The sequence below is a fragment of the Schistocerca piceifrons genome, chromosome X (assembly GCF_021461385.2).
Source record: "Schistocerca piceifrons isolate TAMUIC-IGC-003096 chromosome X, iqSchPice1.1, whole genome shotgun sequence".
Taxonomy (NCBI): domain Eukaryota; kingdom Metazoa; phylum Arthropoda; class Insecta; order Orthoptera; family Acrididae; genus Schistocerca; species Schistocerca piceifrons.
The window spans coordinates 856,012,430-856,037,539 of NC_060149.1; positions in this window are offsets into that span (position 1 = coordinate 856,012,430).

The following is a 25,110-nucleotide window of genomic DNA, read 5'->3' on the forward strand; positions in this document are numbered from 1 at the left end:
AACCGCACGGCCACACCGGCCGGTTGTGTGTCTGTAAAGTGTGCATATTTTGTTCTGAATGTCAACAAGGCGTAGCTCCTTCAGTTATTATCAAAATTAAAAATGTGCTTTACTTTTATTAGCACTGCTGTACAAACTGTAACCTGTATCTTAATGATTCGAGGGCAAAATAACTAACCCATTAAAATTCAGGGGTGCAGCTGCATAAATTATATTTTTTCAATATTTCGGCCATCTTCAGAGAGAGCCGGCAGACTCATGCTACGGTACTCGCTCCGTGTTTTTAAATCACAGGTACGCAAGTCCCTGGCACAATGATCATTGGCAAAGAGGATGCGTAAATTGAACCTGTTGGTACGAGTTCGATCCACGCTCAGATATGGATGTATCATTATGAGCTGCATAGTAGCGATGTCTTTGCGAGATTATTGAACAAAACGGTGGATTTCATGATTTCTCCAGATTTAAACTACTATCTGTGTGAATCATATTCTTCACCAAATGAATGTCAGCTGCTTCTTTCGCCATCCAGTTCCAAAAAGATGAAGTCGATGTTATAATTTCGACGTTTCCATATTACATAATCAGTGTCGATGCAGTGCTCTGCTTTGGAAGATTCATTGGCCTCTAAGAGCCACGTGTACCTACGACGTTCAGTTCATCTTCCATGAACTGTACGAATCGTGGTCTAGATGGAGCGCTGCCAGGAGACGAGGACGACTCCAACACATCACACGTCACTACCAGCTGGATTAGATGCACCCTCTTCCGTCCCACAGCTGCCACAGGCCGACTTGGAGCCCCAAATGCATGGCGACAAGATGGAGGCTACTACGCAACAGGATGTCCCCACGATTGAGGGGACTAGTACAGGTACTTGTTTGTGTGTGTGTGTGTGTGTGTGTGTGTGTGTGTGTGTGTTTGAAGCTTACGGTCGCTCAGCGGCGAGGTTATCAGCGCCCTTACACTCATTAAAACAAACGAATGTGGACAAAATCTCTAAAATTGTTTCACACAGTGAGGAAGGATCTGTAAAACGACACGCATTCACTCATTTCCACCACACTTGCGTTGAGTCACACAATCAGTCTATCTCACACGCCTAAAGACAACTGAGAAAGGGTGGGAGATGCTACAACTGGGAATAAAACAGATGTACAACCACCAGAGATCTAAAAAGAAAACACAGGGAAATGTAAGTGGCTGACCACTTGCAAAAAATGATGTGTGAATCAGTCACACATTAAAAACATGTCCCTAAAATTTTCGGAAACAAATTGGACACATCACGAAACCTTAAAAACCGCACCACATTCAAAAATGGCTCTGAGCACTATGCGACTTAACTTCTGACGTCATGAGTCGCCTAGAACTTAGAACTAATTAAACCTAACTAACCTAAGGACATCACACACATCCATGGCCGAGGCAGGATTCGAACCTGCGAACGTAGCGGTCGTCCGGCTCCAGACTGTAGCGCCTAGAACCGCACGGCCACTCCGGCCGGCGCACCACATTCGTTTGGTCGTCCCTTAATGTAGAGGGTAGATCTGACGACAAAATTTCTGCTATCCCCTAGTCGGAAAACAAAACATAATCTAGTAAAATGTGGCACACAGATAGCTAGCTGTACGCCGGTAGAACCACACGCTGGAGGGTCCTATCATCGCACGCCAACGGACAGAACCCGTCCCACATTAATAAGTGGGAGACTGGGCTAATGATGTCGAGTTGAACAATGTGATGCACGAGACACATGGTCAATCGATGCCCCTTCCCGACGCTTAGTCGGACGGGCCCCGCACAAAAGGTAACCATTAACTTGCGTGACGGCCGCCGGTTAACGGGACGACAATTAGACCACGGTCACGGCGATGTCGCGACGATTCCTAGCCCACATAATTAATTGCGATGTCACAAGTATACCGCATAGGTACTGTTAACATCAACAGAATTTGCTCCCTGGTAAAGGTACAAATGTTAAAGGATACACTACGGGGGGTGGAGATGCATATTGTTTCCTCCAAGAGGTGTAACGTGACATAAGATTACACTTTTACGGTTAGGACGCGTCTAGTTTATCGGCTGGCGACGATAGTGGTGGTACGGCCATACTGTTAAAGGAAGTGACTGAGGCATCGGACGTGACCCACCTTCCGCCGGTGCGTGGCGTCGCGCTGACGGTCGGTGCAGTCCGTTTGGTGAACGCTTATACGTCATCATGTTCGTCGAAGCGGCTAGAAAGGAACGTCTTCTACTCCGAGGAGGTGACCTAGTTGTATCAAGGAAATGCGGTGCATTACTTAGTGGACGGCGATTTCAACTGCGTTCTGTGCCCCGATGGCCAATATGCGCACTTCGTCCGCTGTCAAGCTCTGCAAGCAGTGGTATGGGACCTCGCGCTGCAAGACATCTGGTGCCTACAACACGGCGACAACCGCAGGTCTACGTACCTTACCAGCCACGCGGGCAGCAGTTTACGTAGGCTACAGTTGGCGCTGAGATATTCGCCGATACCTTGCCTCGACAACAGAAAAGACATAGTAGTGGATGTTTCCCACTTCTGCGATGAGGCCTGTCGCCGTGAGATTGAGGACACTTGTCGTCGCTCCCAACGGCGCCAAGGAGCTTACATTTTCACACTGCTGTGATGGATCAGTCGTGTTAAACCTGCCAGACGCGGGGCATTTATCGGCTATGACGGAGATAAGTCTGGTTTGCATCGGATGACTTCAGAAATTGCTTAAACGGCATTAAGGGAACGGGTAATGAAAGCCCGTCACCAGACCATCAACGGACTGTCCAACGCATCAACGCCCGCTTGCTCTAACTCATTGCGGTGCGATTGGAAGGTGTCACCAGAGTCCATCCGAGAATACGAGACGGTCTTCATGGCGAGCGAACATTGCTATATTACATAATACGAGAAAGACGTCAGCGCAAACGCACGCTCATTGCAACAGTCAAAAAAGCGGAGGGAAGGCATTTTGTGACAGAAACAGATATTGCCCGAGTGTTCACCCCGTACTAGCACAACTTCTATGCCGAGGGCCCAAGAAGTGACGTGGGATTGGCAGACGTGCTCCACGACATGCAATCAACCAGGACTGTGCAGGATGACGACATGCGTCTGGCAGACGTTACCAGGGACAAACTGGATGTGGCTTTGACGAGTGGTGCGTTGAAGAAAATCACCTGGCCCTATTGAGTTTTGCCGCTCCTTCTCCAGTCTCATAACGAACTTACGACGCTCACCGAAGGCTTCATGATCTCTGTGCCCAAACCTGGCTGTGGGCAGCGCCCGCAAGAGTATAGACCCCTCACTTGGTTAAACGCCGACTATAAGCTTTTTTACACGCATCCTCCGTACCCGTCTGCACTCCACAGTCAAGGATGCAATATATGCCGATCAAACGTACCTTGGTGGAAACAGGAATGTTCACACGGCCTTGGGATCGTGTAGGGACATGATCGCACTGATGTCGGCCTGCAGTCTCCGGGGCGCCCTTGATGCAGCGGATTTCGACCACGTATTCGACCGCGGCGATCCTAATTTTCTGCATGCGTTAATGGAACACATTTGAAAGTAATTGTGAACGGTTATCCATCAGAACTCAATATTTCTATCAAGCATTCCGTGAGGCAAGGGTACCGCTTGTCCACCATTCTATTTTCAGACGCTCTCGAGCCAGCGCTGCATGGAATTCGAAGACAGACGGCCGGAGTGGCCGAGCGGTTCTAAGCGCTACAGTCTGGAGCCGCGTGACCGCTACGGTCGCAGGATCGAATCCTGCCTCGGGCATGGATGTGTGTGATGTCTGTCCTTAGGTTAGTTAGATTTAAGTAGTCCTAAGTTCTAGGGGACTGGTGACCACAGCAGTTAAGTCCCATAGTGCTCAGAGCCATTTGAACCATTCGAAGACGCTTGGAAGTCGCTTGATTACGGACCGCGAGGTTCCGATGTTGCACCTTTGGCGAAGATGTCGTGTTCCTTGCCAGATCAGGGGATGGCATACAGAAGAGGCTGCGATGGCTTCAGCAGTACGCTACAGTGGCGAGCAGTATTATCAATCTGCGGAAGACGAAGTATGTATGGGTTTGGGCAGTGTGAAAGGGGTAACCTTTCATGGCCATATTCAACGTACTGTGGCGGTCACATAGCCACACAGATTCGTATGTTAAGGACTCCACCCATTTTGTAGAACTTTTAAAAGAAAAGTGTATCTCGGCCACAGACATGATGATTTGCTTCGACGTGAAGTCATCATTCACGAATGTGCCAGTACAAGACACCATGAACATCCAAGGGGAACGCGTGGCACCCGATATCTGCTAGTGCGCCACTGTTTAACGACCACCTGTTTCAGTCGGAAAGGGGAATTCTATTAACAGACAAATGGTGCAGCTATGGGCTTCCCTCTCTCGCCTATTGCAGCAGACATCTTCATGGAAGCTTTGAAGAAACAGCGCTCCAGTCCGTATCATTACGCCCTGAGTGTTGTCTACGGTATGTTGACGATACCATTTATTATCTGGCCACATAGGGAGGAAGAGCTACGAAATTTCCACAACATGTCAGCCAGCAGCACAGTAAAATCAAATTCACTATGGAGATAGAAAAGAATGGGTTGCTGCCTTTCCTCGATGTGGAAGTTTACAGATGTGTAAGTTTACAGAAAGCCTGATGGTAAACTGGGCCATAGAGTGTATAGGAATCCAAACAGTGCTGACAAGTACCTACATGCCTCTTGTCATCAACACCCTACGCCGAAGAAATCCGCCATGCACACTTTAACCCATAGTGCTCACAGGATCAGCGATAAGGAACATCCAAAGGGTGAACTACAAAACCTCAAGTCAATTTTTAGTGCCAATGGTTATGGGATGAAACCAATAGATGAAACTACGGCGACAAAGAAAGAAGGCAATCAAGGAGAGCAGAAGGAAGCACAAAACATCGCTCTAATACCATATGTTCAAGACGTCACTGAACGGGTGGGCAAAATTCTGCGCCGTGCAGGCATCAAGCCGATTTTCCGAAGCAGCAGCAGAATAAAAATGTTCTTCGCACACCGAAAGATGCAGTTGACAAACTATATGCTGCTGGAGTTTACGAAATCAGGTGTGAATATGGATTATTTTATGTAGGCAAGACGGGGCCACCCATCAGACCACGGATATCGGAAACGAAAGATATATCCGACTAAGACAACACACCAAGTCAGCGGTGGCAGAACACAAGATGGGTGCGGCAGACAGACTGACATTGTTGAAGCTCGCGTACTGGCGAAACATCCTCTTACTTTCAGCAGGAAGATTTGGGAGGCAGTAGAAATAGCCAAGCAACCCGCCAATATGAACAGAGAAGACGGGTACCGACTTCCGATGTCTTCGCTGCGAGCAATAACAGCAGTATGGGACGACAGCTCACGTGAAGAGCGAGAGGCTGCAGCGGCCGCAGGTACGTAGAGTAAGGCCCGCCTCAGCCGGCGCTAGAAAGCAGGAAAACAATGCCGAGCCACAACTGCCGCCTGGTGTTCCATTCACCGATTTCCACCAATCACAAGCAGCAATGCAAACACCAATCAAAACGTCGGGTTTCCACCAATGAAAAGAAACAATATGGACACCAATGAAGATTTTCTAACATCCCTGCCCTTCATCCTTAACAGCCTATTAGAATTAAATAACAGCCACGTCTACAAGCATATAAGAAACAAAGTTTTCTCATTCAGCACTAAACAAAAACACCTTTGCAACAGTGACCGAAACGTCGGTAGTTTCATGTATTGACAATGCTGTCACAAACCCAGAAAAATTGTATTGACTATCACGTACAGAATTCCGAAATTGTAAGAGCTGACAAGTGTGAGGTTTATCGTACAATCAACTTAACAGCTGATGCAACCCAGTTACTGACAAGAGTAATATACAGAAAAATGGAAAAGAAGTTTGAGGATGTGTTAGATGACTGTCAGTTTGGTTTTTGGAAAGGTACAGACACCAGAGAAGCAGTTTTGAAATTGCGGTTGATAATGGAAGCAAATTACAGAAAAAGCAAAACACATTCATAGAACTTGTCGATTTGGCAAAACAGTTCATCTATGTCAAAATAATCGAGGACATACATTGCGGGTGAGTAGGGGGACAAGGTTGAGCCAGCACACGTTGCATTATTGCCAAATTTATTCAAGATGGCGGCGATGACGTCATCCAAGATGGCGGCATGTAGACTTGGCAACATCGCATGACGTCATCCAAGATAGCGGATTTTGGCGGGATAATAGTCCAATTGTGCTACATCCACTAACCTAACCTCAAGAAAAAATGGCGGGAAGTTTGAATTTTTGCAGGGAAAATAGGCCAAACCTGCTACGTCCACTACCCTAAGCCTCCAGAACGAAAAATGGCGGCAGTTTTGAATTTTGGCGGGAAAATAGACCAATTGTGCTACGTCCACTAACCTAAGCCTCCAGAAGAAAAAATGGCAGGAAGTTTGAATTCCAACAGGATAATGCATGCAAAAACTGTACTTGTTTTTATTATTATTGATTATCATTTATTAACATTGATTATCGTTTATTATTATTATTTATCATTTATTATTATTTATTATCATTTATTATTATTGGCCTGCCTCCACTAGAAAATTCCCTCCAAAATCAATTTCCAACACGATAATGGCTGCAAAACCTTACTTTTGTTTATTATTATGCATTATCATTTATTAACATTCATTATCATTCATTGTCATTTATTATCATTCATTATCATTCATTATCATTTGTCTGCCGCTCGTGGTCGTGCGGTAGCGTTCTTACTTCACACGCCCTGGTTCCCGGGTTCGATTCCAGGCGGGGTCAGGGATTTTCTCTGCCTCGTGATGACTGGGTGTTGTGTGATGTCCTTAGGTTAGTTAGGTTTAAGTAGTTCTAAGTTCTAGGGGACTGATGACCATGGATGTTAAGTCCCATAGTGCTCAGAGCCATTTGAACCATTTTGAATCATTATCATTTATTATTATAGGCCTACCTCCACTAGAAAATTAGCCGGCCGGAGTGGCCGTGCGGTTCTGGGCGCTACAGTCTGGAACCGAGCGACCGCTACGGTCGCAGGTTCGAATCCTGCCTCGGGCATGGATGTGTGTGATGTCCTTAGGTTAGTTAGGTTTAATTAGTTCTAAGTTCTAGGCGACTGATGACCTCAGAAGTTAAGTCGCATAGTGGTCAGAGCCATTTGAACCATTCGAACCACTAGAAAATTGCGCCAAATTCAAATTCGAACACGATATTGTCTCGATAACTGTACTTCTATTTATTAATATAATCATTTATTATTTATTCAAGATGTCCGATTTTCTCGGTGAGAAAGCCATTTTCCTTACATCCATAACAAAAATCTATCACAAGTTCAAATCCCAACACCATAACTGATCACACGTACGACCTTTCTCCCTCACTTATCTTTTTTCACTAGTAGCCTATCATAATCGCGTCAAATAATAAACTGCTCTTATAGTAACGTAATTCACGTCCTTTGATTTTGCAGGAGTGAAGGGACCGAAGACTTTATTTCAAGCAGTACGGCCATCACTTGTTCTCCAACACAGTCAGCACACACATCTTTGATATCACAGTGCAGTCACGACGACGTCCGCACTCCAACTGAATTAGTTCAAATCCTCGCCACCCCCTGGCCAGCGCGCGGAGACACTGCGTACGCCCGTAACGTGAGGCGGCCGGCCACTAGCGCGGGGGGCGAGCCCAGCGATCGCTCCCACGTCGTAAACCTGTTTTCGCTGTACACGCTGGAACTTGTCGAGTTTGACGTCACAGCGGCCCCTTGTCCGCTCACGACGTGTATTCGTCGCCTCCACACGTTTCCCGCCAAAATTGTCTGCCTTGGAGCTGAATCGCACAACGGTCGGCCGTTTCCCTGTAACACTTGCGGCGACACGTTCAAACCTATCGATGCCGACCGCTCACCGTCCACCACGTGTCCCTGTGCGAGCAAGAACGCAGTGCTACACTTTTGGCTGCAAAGTTTGCTCGACAGTGGCATCCGCCATGACTATATGACAGCACATTTGGACCGCACTAAAACTCCCGCTAACTGACTCGCTCTCGCGCGCGCGTAATAACTGTACAATCGCGAGGCGTGCATGTACAAAGAGATACAGAAAACAGAGTAAGCGCTCTCCGAATGTGGAGGTGACTGGATACGCCTTGGTTACATTTAGAGGCAATTTTAAAACACAGAACGATAACTTATGTCGCGATCGCATGGATGGAGCTGACATAAAATCGAAACAAATGCGAAAACTGATTCGCGCATAAACTAACCTAATATACACCGAAATACGGTGAAAATGAGAACGTACTTGCTTAACTTGCTTATCTTCTGGTTCGCAGGGGGGAATTTGTACATAGAGTCAAGTATGCGGCAACAAGAGGAATGCAGGAAAACAATGACGTCGAAGCGAGCCGAATAAGGAAGGTAGTCAATTTTTTCTCGATGATTTCGTATTATAGTGTATGTCTACTGAGGTAGCAGTGATAAACGCCAGTTGAATACTGTATTTGATGCTTTTCAGGAGGACAGAGAATCATTCACGTCTAAACTTACATCTGTGTTAAATGATAACAGAGGGTGTATGGGATGATCGATTGAGACAGAGCTGCAACTAGGTACGATTCAAACGTTGACTCATTTATTCTAGAGAAGGACAAGTTGCTGAAGGTAGATTTTTTTTCAAGTATTCTATTTGGATGCTTTAGTCACGTGATATAGCCAGCGTTCTAGTCGTATGCGGGTACGTGTTCGGTATGTGGTTTAAAGCGCTGTCTTCTTGCGATCGTTAACGGTGAACCCCGTCGGTCATCAGAGGACTTCCATCTCATGTGTGATGAAAGTTGACACAATCCTCTAAACGCACTTTGATTTACGCGATCCCCACCCTGTCGCATGCTTGGTGTAAAATCGAGACTTCAGCGTAATAACTAAGTTAGCTGTGGGTATTTGTGCGGGGCTATAATCATTGCGTGCACACTTACACGACAGACGGGTGTTCACAGAGTCGGTGACGGGATGACTTGTAATTTTCACATGTTAGACGCTGCTGTTTTACGTATCTGTTTGCTTGTAGGATGTACCGGCTGCTAATAACTATCATTTTTTATACAGAGCTGATGGAGTAATAGCATTATTTCTGAGTCGTGATCTGGTGTGATCATTGCGCACTGCATTCGAATCATAGAAAGAAAAAGTTTTACGATTGGGATAGAGATACCTCAGCTTACGGTGACTGGGGAGAAGGATGTATGTCTGACAGGACGGAAAAGTAAGCGATCTAAGGTTATTGCCCGTTTTTAAGTGTTAAACGTTCTAGTCTTAGGAGTGGGTGTTTATGTTCTCTCTCTCTCTCTCTCTCTCTCTCTCTCTCTCTCTCTCCCTCCCTCTCTCCCCTACCGGAACCTTCGATGCACCGATCATGGACTCTAGAACAATACTTTACACATGATAGATTGGATGATTTGCTTAAAAATCTATCGAACTACGTTGTGTATAAATATCGCTCCGTTCTTGTTCTTCTTAACTGTATGCTATTAAATTAAAGCACTTTGAGATCTGTTACTTTAGATCGATATGGTGTGCTAAGCTCCAAGACTTGGTTACATTTCGAGAAATGTGATGCACTTGGATGGGTTAGGACTAGGAAAGCTCTATTCAGTCAAGAGAGGTGGAGTGTAGCTGTCTGTATTCATCTGCTCGGTTGAGGAATAATTGGGTAGCGATGTTGCGGGGTAGGTAGGTCAATGCCGAGGTAAGGATGGTCTTTTAACGTAAGAGGACTAGATAACTCTGTGACCGCCATATGCAGAGAGATTGATCGAGTACTATGCGCGAGGTCTTAGAAATATGTATAGCGTTGTCTGGTATAATTTGATTGTCTTTATGTGTTCGAGAATTAAGTGTGAATGGACGTGCTGAGCAGTCATCTATGAATGGTCGCAATGATACTTGCAAAGTAGAGGATGTATGGTTTAGCTATGATACTGAAATTAAGAAAACAATATGTCACATGATTGGCCAGTTTTGGACTTACTGTAAAATTTTTCGCGATATCAGCTGTGATGGATAATATTACAGTAGATCGGTGGTGTCTTATCCATCGCATCTGTGCATTGGGTACGACATAATGATTGACTGACAATGCTTGCTTGAGTCGGGGGAGAAATTTTGGTTGTTGGAACGCAGCTTCCAGGGTTGCTAGCACCGAAAACGGTGATCCTGTACTTGTGTGCAAAAATGACCAATCACTAGAAATGGAATGCAGAGTTATAAACTATTCAGTCACTGCGACATATGACTTTAAATGTAGAGGTGGTCAATCAATTTCGAGGGAAGTCGCTACAACGCCAGCAGGCTCTTCTATTTTCCTTGTGTTGTGGGTGTCCTTTATTTAAAATCATTCAATGTTATGCTATCGACTGTAAGAATATGATTTATAAGGTGCAAGGTATAGTTTCCTGTGAGAGGCCACGCATCAGTCCATGTTAATGTCTGTCACATGATTGGCCAGTGTTAGACTTACTGTAAAATTTTTCGCGATATCAGCTGTGATGGATAATATTACAGTTGATCGGTGGTGTCAGACAACGACTTCGAAGTCGCGGCAGAAAGACGAAATGCTCGGCAGTGTGCCAAAGTGTGTTAGAAAACACCGTTTGAACAAGGGCCAGAGGCAGCTTCTCATTCGCTTAGAATATGGGTGATCAAACTTTAAAGGGATCTCTGCAGCGTGTGTGTATATTTAATTTGATCTTGTTCATATAGGCATCTGTAGTTTGAGGTGTTGGATTTGGTGAGCTGTTAGGAATTCTTGCATGGTTGCACTGTGAGTTATTCGGGAGGGAGTATTGTGAATTGCGTTTGTCAGCGCTGGAGGCGGATCGCATCGGTGCCTTCGTGACTTTTTCACTGTTTGATGGTAGAGGATAAAGATGATAGGGTTTTGAGGATCTGTTGTACTTGTACCTAGTTTGAGGCGTACAACATTGCGCACATTTCCGGCGAATGGTCAAAACAAGGTCCTGTTGTAATAACTGAGTTCATTCTGTTTATAGACAGGTTGCAGAAGGTAATAGATATGTCTTTGTCTGACTTAAATTGCAGATATTGGATGGGTGAAGATAAATGCATACTCACCTAAGCTTAGAAAGGGAGAATGAGTTTTTATTATCAAGTGAGTTTTGGCAGGAGTGAATATGGTTTTATATATGCGAGTGGAAATTGTGAGGCGAAGGGTGAATGATGTCAGGGTCGCTGGCGGGGGGGGGGGGGGGGGGGGACGACGACGACACTGTTTACATGTCCTGTTGGAGATGCAAGGGGGAGATAGAGATCTAGATCTGCACTATTCAGGAATTCATTTGTGCACTGTATGTCGTTAGACAATAGCTGGAGAGCAGGTATAGGGAGAGCCTACTTCAGCATTCTGGTCCTGGGGCTGAGTGGACGGCTGTTTAGATGGACAGCTATGTGGCTTTGACATGCCGCTGGTGGCGCTCGGACACTCGCTTTGTAAGGCGCTATGGGATTAGTTTGAGCATTTAGTACTTGTTTCGGTGGTTATTGGATTAAGAACTGTAATATGTCCTCAGCGGGACTGCTGTGTAATTGAGTAAGTGTGTTTACGTATTTGAAAATATGTTTCGCGAATGGTGATGTTAAGTTGATGGAGCAGTTTAGCTACCACTGTAAAAAAAAAAAAAAAAAAAAAAAAAAAAAGCTGTCTGCTGCTGAAAGAAAGAAAGGGATGACCTTGCCCCCTGACCTGATGGATGAGTTATTAGATAAGAGCCAGTGATAGTTGAATGATGCTATGTTTTCGGATATAGAAGTCTCTAAACGGCGGGGCGAGATTTTTTTATGTGGAAATTTATGCAATCTATAGATAGTGTTATTCGACCGCTAGTAACAACAGTTAAGAGCGGAAAAATAGGTACAAATCGAGCGAAGACAGAATGTTGTGGAAACGGTAATAATATTTAATTGAAGGTGGAGGTGGTAAATATGGACCAGGCTTTGAATATTGTCGTATGTGCTTGATGCTCTGTATAAAAGTTTGACTCTTTAATTGCGTTTGGCATTCCTGGTGTGTGTAAAATTAATTTTACTGTTGAAAGTGCGAGAAAGATGAGTTGAATGGTGTTTAGATAGAGGCTATGTTTGTAATTCGAAAATAGGGGATGAGAATGGTAAATTGATTGATGGGCATGGTTTGTGGGGTGATATATGAGTGTCAAGGTAGGGTTGAGGACGTTTGCAAATGTTGATGGTGGGACGAGTGTGAGGTTAGGTGCGGTGGGAGGTGTAAATTAGATCTTATTTTTAAAAAAATGTTGTAAAGTAAGAATAATATTGAGAAGGCTTTTAGATGGCTGGTCACGCGACGAGGCGAGAGCAGGGATGTGTAGTTATGTTTAGTTAAAGGGCCGTGTAATTTCGTGTGAGGAGCAATTAGCAGTTTGCTACAGTGTCATAGGAGGTAAAGACATGTGCTGCTATGATGTGTCTAGCGTATGGAGGTTGCGTTTTGGAATTATGCTACGTTGATATAAAGTTGACTTTCACCCGCGTTCGGTGGTCGCGGCTCGGGATCGCGGTCCTGGACGGACGTATGTGTGTGCTTTGACCGCTGACGAGCGCGTTGACCGCGCCAACTCACGCTTGCGGAAGCCGAGCAGGGGCTGTGCGAGGTCTGAAATCAGACGGATGGGTGACTTCACGATCCTGTGGGCAGGATGCAGAGTGGGGGTACCTGCGCACATCTGTTGAGTTATTTTGCGAGCGGATCTGCAGGCTCTGTTATGCATTATTTGGATAGTTTACGAGTACTGAGCGTATCTACGCATATGTGTTATGTATTATTTAGTAGCAGTTTGCTATAGTGTGTACTGAAATTACGATTGGGTGCGTGTCTGTGGGCTGTGCAACATGGCCCAGGGCACATCTGGGATTGGTGTTTTGTGATAGCGTGATAGATACACTGTATTGTTAAATAAGTTGCTCAAAAAAGATAAATAGATTGTTCTGAATGATTACACGCGCCTGCAGCGCAGATCAGAGTGATTGGTTTTCCTTGCGTGCGAGTAGTAAATGTTTTCCCGGCCGCGTTAATCGAGTGTGTCAATGAGAAATGAGCTATTCTGAGAATAGACGTGAAGGCAGGTCCAGACCTAAGTCGCCGGCGGTATACATGAGAAGAAAAATAAAGCTTTCACATGTGTCGGCTGTCACGAGCGCTCGGAAGCTGAACTTGGCTGGAGACTCTGGAATCCCCTTCCCTGCCGAAAGCACTCGCGCGCGGCCTGCCTTGGAGCGTAATCTAAGGCGCATAGGCGATATTAATTTCTCAGGTGATAGGTGCGAATGCGACTGTGTTGAGGTCATGTTTGGGGAGGCCGAGCAGAGACTTTTGGTCGGTTTGGCAGCTGGTTGTCTTTGGGCGCGTCTGTTGCGCTATTTTGCAAGCATGTCTGTGCACTGTGCGGTGCTTTATTTGGAGAGTTTAAGAGTACAGAGCTCGTCTGCTGATATTGCGTACTGCATTATTTAAATACTGTTTGCTATTGTGCGGTGAAATTAGGAGTTGTTTACGTGTTTGTGGCCTGTGTCAGATGACCACAGTGGGATCAGTGCGTGTGTTTTGTGACAAATATACTCCACGACTAAATAAAGGGGCTCCAAATAAAAAGAGTGCAGCCCTTACTTACTTCCCCGAGCAGCACAGCGCAGTCTGAGCTGTTTTTGCGCAATAATGGCAATCTGATCAGAATGTGAGTGAGTAGACAAATAACTGGACAAATTTATCTGTAGAGGAGTTACAGGTCTGGATTGGAATGAATATCTTGATGGGTGTGATTGTGTTACCAAGCGTAGTGCACTACTGGAGTTCAGAAACTGCCTTATGTGAGCGTTACATATCGAAACCTATGAGAAGTAAAAGTTTCAAAAAGATATGTCGCAAATAAATAAAGAACACTCGTTCCTCCTTCCATCAGCCTATGCACTGAAATTATTTCCGAAAATTAGCAGTTGTTTGGCTATTTGCATTATTTACGATCGGGTCGCATGTCTGTAGGTTGTGCTATGAGTTATTTTTGGCTGTTTACAATTAGCAAGCGTGTGTCTAGAACATTATAAATGAGTTATGTAGGAGTGTTTTGTAGGACTGTATGATGTGGGACATACCGGTATGATACATGTACTCCATTCCTAAATAAAGTAAATTCATTCCTCCATCCATGGAACTAGTGCAGGGTGAGTCCGTTTAGCAGAAACGTGTAGGAAGAGGTTGAGTGCTGGTGGCTTAGTTTGAAACAATTTTGTTAGGTTGGTGGCGGAAGCGCAAGTGAGCTTTGTTTATTGGCGTATTTCAAACTTGGCGCTGGTTCCTAGGAGGAGGAGGTGGCGGTCTGGTCCTCGAAAAGTAGTTGAAATTAGGGAGTTGAACACGTTTGCATACGTATATGAAATTGTAAATTCAATTATTTAATACAGCGGGGTGGTGAGAGTGAATTAGCGAGCGTTCTCGCGACGAGCAAACGCGCTGTTATACGATCATGGTGGATTCCACGTTCGGTCAAACTCTGGCGCCAAATGTATCCTTTGTCTGGCACGCGGTCGACAGGTTTGATCGTGTCCAGCGAGTGCTCGTCGTTGCGGAAAGATGTTTACGTAGTCGGACTCTGAGACGCCGCTCGCCGCCTACCTGGCACGCTGGCCATGAGGGTGTGCGGGCACCGCTGTTCGCTTGACGTCGGCCGGCCAGGGAGCTGTCGATGGAGCGGGCTCAGCCGGCCGCGCGTACGTCAGCTGTGCTCTGGAGTTTCGCTGTGTGAGCATGGAGAAGTGAGTTGGAACACACCTGCATGACCGTAATGTCTGAAATAAACAGTCATTTTCCAGGTATTTACAGATGGCTATGTCCATCGCGTGTATGGAGGGTGTGTGACGTAAGCGGGGCGGCGGCGCAGCGATTGTACAGTTATTACGCGCGCGCGGAAGCGAGTCAATTAGCGGGCGTTCTAGTGCGGTCCAAACGTGCTGTTATATAGTCATGGCGGATTCCGCTGTTGAGCAAACTTTGCCGCCAAAAGTGTAGCACTGGGTTCTCGCTCGCACAGGGACTCGTGGTGGACGGTGAGCGGTCGGCATCGACAGGTTTGAACGTGGCGCCGCAAGTGTTACAGGGAAACGGCCGACCGTTGTGCGATTCAGCTCCAAGGCAGACAATTTTGGCGGGAAACGTGTGGAGGCGACGAATACACGTGTTGAGTGGACAAGGGGTCGCTGTGACGTCAAACTCGACAAGTTCCAGCGTATCCAGTGAAAACATGATTACGACGTGGGAGCGATCGCTGGGCTCGCCCCTCGCCCTAGTGGCTGGCCGGCTCACATGACAGGCGTAGGCAGTGTCTCCACGCGCTGGCCAGGGGGTGGCGAGGATTTGAACTAATTCAGTTGGAGCGCGGGCGTTGTGGTGACTGCACTGTGATATCAAAGATGTGTGTGTTGACTGTGTTGGAGAACAAGAGATGACCGTACTGCTTGAAATAAAGTCTTCAGTCCCTTCACTCCTGCAAAATCAAAGGACGTGAATTACGTTACTATAAGAGCAGTTTATTATTTGACGCAATTATGATAGGCTACCAGTGAAGAAAGATAAGTAAGGGAGAAAGTTCGTACGTGTGATCAGTTATGGTGTTGGGATTTGAACTTGTGATAGATTTTTGTTATGGATGCAAGGAAAATGGCTTTCTCACCGAGAAAATCGGACAACTTGAATAAATAATAAATAGAAGTACAGTTATTGAGACAATATCGTGTTGGAATTTGAATTTGGCGCAATTTTCTAGTGGAGGTAGGCCTATAATAATAAATGATAATGATAATAAATGATAATGAATGATAATAAATGACAATGAATGATAATGAATGTTAATAAATGATAATGAATAATAATAAACAAAAGTAAGGTTTTGCAGCCATTATCGTGTTGGAATTTGATTTTGGAGGGAATTTTCTAGTGGAGGCAGGTCAATAATAATAAATGATAATAAATAATAATAAATGATAAATAATAATAATAAATGATAATCAGTGTTAATAAATGATAATCAATGATAATAAAGACAAGTACAGTTTTTGCATGCATTATCCTGTTGGAATTCAAACTTCCTGCCATTTTTTCTTCTGGAGGCTTATGTTAGTGGACGTATGACAATTGGTCTATTTTCCCGCCAAAATTCAAAACTGCCGCCATTTTTCGTTCTGGAGGCTTAGGTTAGTGGACGTAGCACAATTGGTCTATTTTCCCCGCCAAAATTCAAACTTCCCGCCATTTTTTCTTGAGGTTAGGTTAGTGGACGTAGCACAATTGGACTATTCTCCCGCCTAAATCCGCTATCTTGGATGACGTCATACGATGTTGCCAAGTCTACATGCCGCCATCTTGGATGACGTCATCGCCGCCATCTTGAATAAATTTGGCAACAATGCAAATTGCACTGGCACGAACCTTGTCTCCCTACTCAGGTGCTTCTCTGAGATGAAAAGTTTGGTACAGGAGGCGGAATTAGTGGCGGACCATACTGACCCAGTCATAAGACTGATGAAGTGCCCCCCTCCCCAAAAATAAGAAAGTCGTCTCTCCGAAGCACAAAGGTACGAAAGGGCACACCCACCATGGTCTTGTAAACCACACCCTTTCAAGGTATCAGTTCATCTTTAACGGAACGCAAAAACTGCTGTGTTGAGTGGAGGACGAAAAATTACTTTAACTTTGTGTCGGTGAGGATTCGACCAATTATTGAAGACAGGTTACGGCCCGAATTTAAAGGTTTCTCGGTCTTCCTCGTTCCTTTGGTCAACTTTAATGTTCGAATAGCCTTATGTAATCATAGTGTAGCGTATCTATTAGCGAGGAAAACTCCATTTAAGGGTAGAAGATCATCCTGCTGATTGTTCTCGTCAAAAAACTGTGTGATCTGTGCAACAATCTTCTCAGGAAACTTATCACGTGAGAAGGATGGAGAGAACTAACTGCAAATAAACATAAGTTGTAACACCCCACCCGTTGCTTGTCCGATTTTTTGCGTGTGTTCGCCCCTGACAAACAACTTACAGAGAAATTGGGAGTGGAACTGTACGCAAAAATGAATAACGCTACATTTAGATGTGGCCTTGTCACCCCTAATTAATCTGCGGTGGTAGCGTTGACGATAAATCAGGCCTGTTTTTACTTCCAAACATGAACGATCACGAACACTTAGGGTGTTCAATAACATCAAACACATACACAAAAATAAAATAAAGCAAAAGGGTGAAGTCAGGATCAACTACTGAAAGTAAAGGCTCTACTGAATCACAATAATTTTATTATAAAATTCAGATCAATGCTGAATAAAACACAATGAACAATTTACAAATTATCCTCCTGACTGGCATTGGCAGTGAACTGTGTTAAAATTGGTCCAAAACGCGATCTCTTATAACTTGGCTGACTGACTGACATCGACACAAAACGTAAAATACGAAGAACTACTACACCCCAATGTACCGTGAAACCTCTGTGGAAACAGCAATTGCACGTGATCCAACTACTTAACGTTACCCCTAACACAGGCGGAAGCGGGAGCGATCTCACCGTAATGTTCCTGCTGCAGCGGCGGTCTCCGATGGCGACGGCGCGGCGGTGCGGTTGGCGTGTGGAGTCTCGGAAAGAACACTCCTACACTACTCGGACAACAGACCGCTGTCCACAAACTTCTCTATTTGCAACGATCTTCCCGGAAGCAAAGAACTGGCGTGGCTAACGTCCACTCAGGACGAAAGACCAAGACGGGAGACGACTTGGCTAACGTCCTCTCAGTACGAGAGCCCAGAACGGAAGACCTCTACCGAGGGTCCAGCAAGATCGCTATTCACCTTTGTTTTCTCACCTCAACTTTTACCGAGCGAATCACATCACTAGAAGCTCTCAAAATACCCAGTTTGCCAGTGCCGACCAATGTACGGCCTGGGAATAGAACTCTTTTACACATTTCTTTTATTTCTACAAAATTTCACAAGTAAACTCCGCCCTCGCCGGCTGGGAAGAACCACAGCCATGGGCAATAACACGTTTACTGGAAGTTTTCTCCCAAGAGACCACTCGAGATTTTCCCGGCAAGATTCCCCATCACAGCGAACACAGATTCTTGCATTGAAAGTTTGTTATATGGAACTCCTGGCCTGCCCCACTTGAGTTACTCGAAGGCGTAAAATTAGTGGGACATAGGCGAGAGCACGCACAGGAAGGCCCGTCCAGCTATCCACTGCTCTGTTTTGGTAAACACTTGAACACCTGCAGCCGCACGTCCTTCAGAGGTTGGCGAGCCCTGTGGCCTCTCTAAACGGATTACAGAAATCCCCCAGTACGCCATTCATACCGTTAGGCTGTGGCCTTCGGCGGCTAGGCGGGGATGTAGCCAAGCTCTGTCTCGCGTACTGCCTTTCCGCAAAATCTTATAATTACAAAATCGCGGAATTCTCGGGTGCTGATGCGTTTCCACATTGATTTCATACACCGTAATTTAGAGTATTACTCCAACAAAACCTAAAGTGCCACGTTAAATGGACTCATGTAAGGTGCAAGGCCGTTGCCACCTTACAAAGTTTGTGTGAGGCGCCTTCGATAAACGGAGAGCTCCAAACTACCACTACCTTTGCGACGAGCCAAAACATCCAGAAATGGAATGCATCCCGCCTTTTGGATTTGGATTGTGAATTAATTTTTTTCGTGGTTGGAATTTAGATTATTTACAAACACCTGTAATACAATTTTTTGTAGTAAAACAATCCCAACGGCATAAAGATATTTATTTATTTGCTGCTGACCGGTTTCTACCACTATTCAGGTCGTCATCAGACCGCTTACTCCATGGGAGTATGCTGGAGCTGGCAAGGAGCAGAAAAATGTCTCTGAACACTATGGGACTTAACTGCTGAGGTCATCAGTCCCCTAGAATTTAGAACTACTTAAACCTAACTAACCTAAGGACATCACACACATCCATGCCTGAGGCAGGATTCGAACCAGCGACCGTAGCGGTCGCGCGGTTCCAGACTGTAGCGCCTAGAACCGATGGCCACCCCGGCCGGCAGGCAAGGAGCAGTTGCCACTCTCGGGGGCATACAATCATTAGCAGTAGGAGGAAGCTCACCATTTGTTTTCAATCTTTCGCACAGCTTTCAGCGGAAAGCGGGAGGCGTTCAGAACCGCAGCGATCTTCCATACCACATTGTTAGTCGCGTCTTCTTCCGATATGCGCAACCACTCAGTAAACTATACATTTTATCACGACAGTCTTCACGAGACCTTAAAACAGTATCATTATCTTTATCAGGTAGAAGAAGCACTATCTATCCGGGCATAGTTTGCGTATTACAGGTCTTTCCGCCACAGATATCTTACTCGCGGCTAGCTCTTCTAACAGCCCAACAAGTTTCACGTCTTATTTCATCTAATAAATCCGTGAAAAGTGGCCGAACAGCTTCTTCAACAGCACCGATAAACACGAGGACTGACAGGATTGCAAAGTTCAATACTTTATCTACACTGAAGCGCCAAAGAAACTGGTATAGCCATGCATATTCAAATAATTCAAATACACAGATATATAAACGGCGGAATAAAGCGCTGCGGTCGGCAACGCCTCCATAAAACAACAAGTTTCTGCGGCAATTGTTAGATCGGTTACTGCTGTTACAGTGGCAGGTTATCCAAACTTAAGTGACTTTAAACGTGGTGTTACAGTAGGCGCACGAGCGATAGGAGACAGCATCTCCGAGGTAGCGATGAAGTGCAGATTTTCCCGTACGATCATTTCACGAGCGTACTATAGATATCAGAAATCCGGTAAAACATCAAATCTACGACGTCGCTGAGGCCGGGAAAGATCCTGCAAGAACGGGACCAACGCCGACTGAAGAGAATCGTTCAACGTGACAGTAGAGCAACCCTTCCGCAGATTGCTGCAATTTCAAAGCTGGGCTATCAACAAGTGTCAGCGTACGAACCATTCAACGGAACATCATCGATATGGGCTTTCAGAGCTGAGGAGACACTCTTGTACACTTGACAACTGCACGACACAAAGCTTCATGCTTCCCCTGGGCCTGTCAATACCGACATTGATCTGTTGATGACTGGAAACATGTTGCCTGGTCGGACGAATCTCGTTTCAAATAGTATCGAGCAGATGGACGTGTACTGGTATGGAGACAACCTCATGAATCCTTGGACCCTGCATGTCAGCAAGGGACTGTTCAGGATGGTGGAGACTGTAATGGTGTGGGATGTGTGCAGCTGGAGTGTTATGGAACACCTGATACGTCTAGATACGACTCTGACAGGTGACGCGTATGTAAGCAGCCTGTCTGATCACCTGCATCCCTTCCCGTCCACTGTGCATCATTCCGACAGACTTGGGCAATTGCAGCAGTACAGTGTGACACCCCACACGTTCAGAATTGCTACGAAGGGTCTCCAGGAACACCCTTCTGAGTTTAAACACTTCTGCTGACCAGCAAACTCCCCAGACGTGAACATTATTGAGCATATCTGAGATGCCTTGGAACGTGGTGTTCAGAAGAGGGCTCCACCTCTCGTACTCTTACGGATTTATGGACAGCCCTGCAAGATTCATGGTGTCAATTCCCTTCAGCACTACTTCAGACATTTGTCGGGCCCATGCCACGTCGTGTTGCGGCACTTCTGCGTGCTCGAGGGGGGCGTACACGATATTAGTCAGGTGTACCAATTTGTTTGGCTCTTCAGTGTACAAATCATCATGCAGCGTCGTCCAAATCTCTACTAGGCATATTAGTGATGGAGCGTCAAATAACAGTTTCTTGTTGCAAAGACGTCTTAAGTTGATTAAACTTTAAAAACTGCCTTGCTGTGGCCACCTTACGAACGCAGCCAGATTTAGCCCATCTATCCAGGTCCATGAGTTTTAAGGAACCTCCACAGACATCTTCAGTAGCATGCGATATAGTTATTCAGACAGGTAAACTGAATCCTCTCTCTAACAGCAGAACCAGCCTTTCTTAAAATATAATTCATGGAACCTGATTTTATAAATAGTACTAACCTGACAAACTTCGGAATTATGCCATGGTCACAGTACCTTAATAAGAAGCTTAAAGAGCTCAATAATCTCGCTTTCTAGTGTCGGAAACTTGGAATCATCTACTCCCCGAAGAAGTATTTGAGGTACATCTTAACTTTTTCTCAGTGCACTAGCTTATTTGTTGTTTCCTGCTACTAGTACGTGTGAGTGTTAGTGGCCGTGTGTGATGTGCCGGCCGGAGTGGCCGCGCGGTTCCAGGCGCTACAGTCTGGAACCACGTGACCGCTACGGTCGCATGTTCGAATCCTGCCTCGGGCATGGATGTGTGTGATGTCCTTAGGTTAGTCAGGTTTAAGTAGTTCTAAGTTCTAGCGGACTGATGACCTAAGATGTTAAGTCCCATAGTGCTCAGAGCCATTTGAGCCTGTGTGGTGTCGCCTCGCGTGTGTTCTCGAATCGGCCGCCAACTGTATCAGCGCGGGTCGGGCGCTGTTGACCGCCTGAGGCTGGCGTGTGCGTCGTCATATGCCGACGACTCGTGCATACATATGCGCGGAGCAGCGCTGACTGAAGCTCTCTATGTTCTTCCAGTTGTACCGCTCACATCGGTTGTTCTCTGTCTTACTACGTCTGGGTTGACGAGAGGCTTATTTCCGTTACTGTTCAGACGATTGTGAACAAAACTTTATTTGTGTTACTTGGATCGGTTTCGTGTATTACTTGGTTACTACATTATCCATTCAGTTTTGAAGAGTCCAGCCGCATAAACTTTATTTCTCTTAACATTTTGGCAGCATCCCTTTCGGTATTCCTCTGAGTGAGCCGACAAACTGCTACAATACTCGTTCCGTCTTTTTAAACCACAGATACACAAGCGCCAGAGGCGTTGATGGCGGTAAAGAGGATGTCAAAAGTATTTATAAATTGAGTCTCTGGCTACGTTACAGATCCATGCTAAGATATCGATGTGTCCTTATGCGTTGCGCTATAGGGATTTCTAAAACAAAATTGCGGCTTTCATGATTTGCCCAGTTTGACATCTATGTCTCTTTTAATTAAACTCTTCGCCTAACGAATTCCATCTGCTTCTTTCACCAACGAGTACGTAAAGGATGATTCCATACCCTTTCATAAGATGGCTGGCGCCTAAAATTTCAGCTACTACCAGCTTTTTGTGCTGCCATATGAACCTACTAGTCTAAAGCCACGGATTGCAACTCCTTGCTGAAATGACCGCCATTGGTCAGATACATCACCCAGAGTGAGAATGTTAACTGCGCCTGAGATTAGAAACAGTGTTGGTACTGTAAATCATTTACGGTAAATACAACTCACAAGGGCATTTTTGCACAGTACATCACTACAAAAACGTATTTATGTATGAATATAACGGAAAAATATCAATAAGTATTTACGAGTTCCTTTACAAGCTACACTTACCCAGCTGTCATCATCAACCCAGCCACAAGCCAAATCTCCAATGCAATCCTCAGACGAAGGCATATTCAGGAATACACATGCGTTAGGCAAAATTTCCTAACGATGTGTTTAAACTCGGATCCTTAGTTATATCTTCGAGTGATATTGTTCGTTGGGTGGACACTGAAGCTACCCGTTTGTAAAACGCGTTTTGCTTCAGCAGTTGCTGGTCTAATACGTGTCAATATAGCGACAGCATCCGAGGCTCAGTGCTGATAGTCTCTTAGCATCACTCCAAGGACCCAAATTAGGTACCCTGTATCGCCAACGATTTCTCTTTAGGGCGAGTGCTGATGCACCGTTCACTTAACCTTGTTAAGACAATTAAAGAGCTACCTGTAGGACACTACAAAGCGATGCATGGCGTTTTGATTACAGTAAGTGATACACGTATGCCGCAGGGAAAGATGGGTAGTATACAGTATGTACAAGAACCAATAATATGCGTGGATGTGGAAGTGGACGGATTACAACCGGCGTAAGGAAGAGATCCATTCTGGTCCACGGTCTAAGATGTATATCGAGTAAGTTAAAAAGGTAGCAAACGAAAGGTTCAGAATCGGAAATAAAATAATAGGGTGAAAGGATATGGATGGAATGATCCGTTGAGGCTATTCCTGTTCTCTGGCAGAGTGACGAGGAACGGCTCTTTACGAGGAATGGAATGCACAGTGTACTGAGAAAACAATATGGGTGTGGAGTACACCAAAGAATAACGAATATATTGAGTAGAAACAAAAACGACATTAGTTTATCGTAATTAGGGACAAATTATCATAAAAAGTTGAATAATTGTATTGCCTTGGAAGTAGAATTATACACGAAGAACGGAGCAAAGAAACCAAAGAAATAATTCCTCGCCAAAAGAAATCTGCTCGTACCAAACGTAAGCCTTAATTTGAAGAAAATATTTCTGAGGATTTACTCAGAAATACAGCTAAGAACTGAAGTGAATCGTTGGCTATGGGGAAATAGAAAAAGGTGAAAATTGAAGCTTTTGGGATGTGGTGTTACAGAAAGAATCTTTAATTAAGTGGACTGATAAGAAATGAGGATGTTCCCTAAAGAACCGACGGTGAGATGAATATGTGGTAAATCATGACTAGAAGAAGAAACAGTACGGTATCTGTTAAGACATTTTGATACTACAGGGTGCAACAGAGTGCAAAAAGTGACAAGAGAAGGGAGAGACTGAAAGACAACCACCAAATAATTGATGACGTTGTATGTATGGCACCTGAAATTGAGACGTGATAGCGTAAGAGCCCCCCCCCCCCCTCTTGTTGTAAACCCCCAGAAAGTCTAATTTTAGCCAGTGAGTCGATAGAGGATATTGTAAGTCACAGAGGAGAGGCGTCACGTATTCGTAACAGTACTCGCTTTTAAAAAATTGTTAAAAGTAACAATACTGGTTTTGCATTTATTATTATTATTACTGTCATTGCTATTACTATTATTGTAATTATTATGTTATTTTTTTACGATGTCCCAAATAACAGTATTGTTGTCATAAGTGTTATGGTTCAAATGGCATTAAACACTATGGGACTTAACTGCTGAGGTCATCAGTCCCCTAGAACTTAGAACTACTTAAACCTAACTAACCTAAGGACATCACACACATCCGTGCCCGAGGCAGGATTCGAACCTCCGGCCGTGGCGGTCACGCGGTTCCAGACTGTAGCGCCTAGAACCGCCACCAGCCAACCAGGCCGACACTATAGTTGTTATTATTATTATTATTATTATGTTATTGTTTATGATTATCCGTCATTGCGTCGCATCACGGTCTAGCATAATACTGAATAATGTATTTCATTACTAAATTCAGTTTATGAAAATACACTACTGGCCATTAAAATTGCTACACCAAAAAGAAATGCAGATGATAAACTGGTATTCATTGGACAACTATATTATTCTAGAACTGACATGTGATTACATTTTCAAGCACTTTGGGTGCATAAATCCCGAGAAATCAGTACCCAGAACAACCACCTCTGGCCGTAATAACGGCCTTGATACGCCTGGGCATTGAGTCAAACAGAGCTTGGATGGCGTGTACAGGTACAGCTGCCCATGCAGCTTCAATACGATACCACAGTTCATCAAAAGTTGTGACTGGCGTATTGTGACGAGCCAGTTGCTCGGCCAACATTGACCAGACGTTTTCAAGTGGTGAGAGATCTGGAGAATGTGCTGGCCAGGGCAGCAGTCGAACATTTTCTGTATCCAGGAAGGCCCATACAGGACCTGCAACATGCGGTCGTGCATTATCCTGCTGAAATGTAGGGTTTCGCAAGGATCGAATGAAGGGTAGAGCCACGGGTTGTAACATCTGAAATGTAGCGTCCACTGTTCAAAGTGCCGTCAATGCGAACAAGAGGCGACCGAGACGTGTGACCAGTGGCACCCCATACCATCACGCCGGGTGATAAGCCAGTAAGGC